This window comes from Carlito syrichta, unplaced genomic scaffold (genome assembly GCF_000164805.1).
Source record: "Carlito syrichta isolate Samal-C Ts95f unplaced genomic scaffold, Tarsius_syrichta-2.0.1 Scaffold252756, whole genome shotgun sequence".
NCBI lineage: Eukaryota > Metazoa > Chordata > Mammalia > Primates > Tarsiidae > Carlito > Carlito syrichta.
In genome coordinates, this window is record NW_007196852.1 from 753 (window position 1) to 1,881 (window position 1,129).

A 1,129-nucleotide genomic window follows, 5' to 3' on the forward strand; every position below is an offset into this window, starting at 1 on the left:
GATTGTTTGAGCCCAAATGGCTGAGGCTGCAGTGAGCCATGCTTGTGCCACTGCACTAGAGTCTGGGCAAAAGAGTGAAACCCTTACTCAAAAAAAAAGTAAAGAAAGAAAAAGAAATAGCCACCCTGTGAGAAAGTGGGGAGTCTTGGAGGCCAGAAGAGTAATAGGTATGGGTGAAGATGGTGGCATCTCAGGCTGAAAATTGCATCGTGGAGAATTTTGAAGACACCCTGGCTCATGGGATGAGGCTCCAGCCACTTCTTGAAGAAGTAACCCTCTGTGCCCTTCCCTGAATCTGCCCAAGTTCTCCTTCCCCTCCCTACCCAAATGTGGGCTGAGCTAGAGATGGGCAGAGAGACTACAGAGATGTTAGGCATTGCTGAGGCTTCCTGTGGCTGGACAGAAAGTGGCAAGAAGCCCAATTCTGAGGACACGATGCCCAAAGATCAAGACTTTGATTCCTAGTCCAATTGGACATCCACAAGGAGGATGCTAGAGAATGCAGGGCACATCCCCATGGATGGCACCATGTTTCACAGCCAGCACCTCTTCAAGGACAAGGTGGTGCTGGCCATGGATTTGGGCACAGGCTTCCCCTGTGAGTCTGCTGCCAAGGCCGGGGCTGTAAGGTCATTGGAATCAAGTGTCCTGGTATTTCTGATTATGTGGTGAAGATCACCAAAGCCAACAAGTTAGACCACATGTTGACCACCATCAAGAGGAAGTGGGGGAGGTGGCACTCCCAGTGGAGAAAGTGGACACCAACATCAGCGAATAGATGGGTTACTGCCTGCTCCGCGAGTTCATGCTCAACACCATACCGTACACCTGGTACAAGTGACTGGCGCCCTTGACCTCATCTTCTCAGATGGAGCCACACTGTATATATGATGGCCATCCAGGCAGTACCAAGAATACAAGATCTACTGGTGGGAGAAAGGTCACTGCTTTCATATGTCTTGTATCAAAGATGTGGCATTAAGGAGCCCCTGGGGGATGTGGTAGACCCCAAGTAGCCGGTCACTAATACCTGCCTCATAAAGGACATCTACACCATCAAGCTGGAAGGTTTGACCTTCACCTCCCCCTTCTGCCCTCAAGTGAAGCAGAATGACTACTACAGGTCCTG

The 1,129-nt window shown here is 50.3% G+C and overlaps 1 pseudogene; it reads left to right on the forward strand.

The window, feature by feature from the left end:
* Positions 1-489: 489 nt before the first annotated feature.
* LOC110595079 lies at positions 490-1,123 on the forward strand (annotated as a pseudogene).
* The last annotated feature ends 6 nt before the right edge of the window (positions 1,124-1,129 follow it).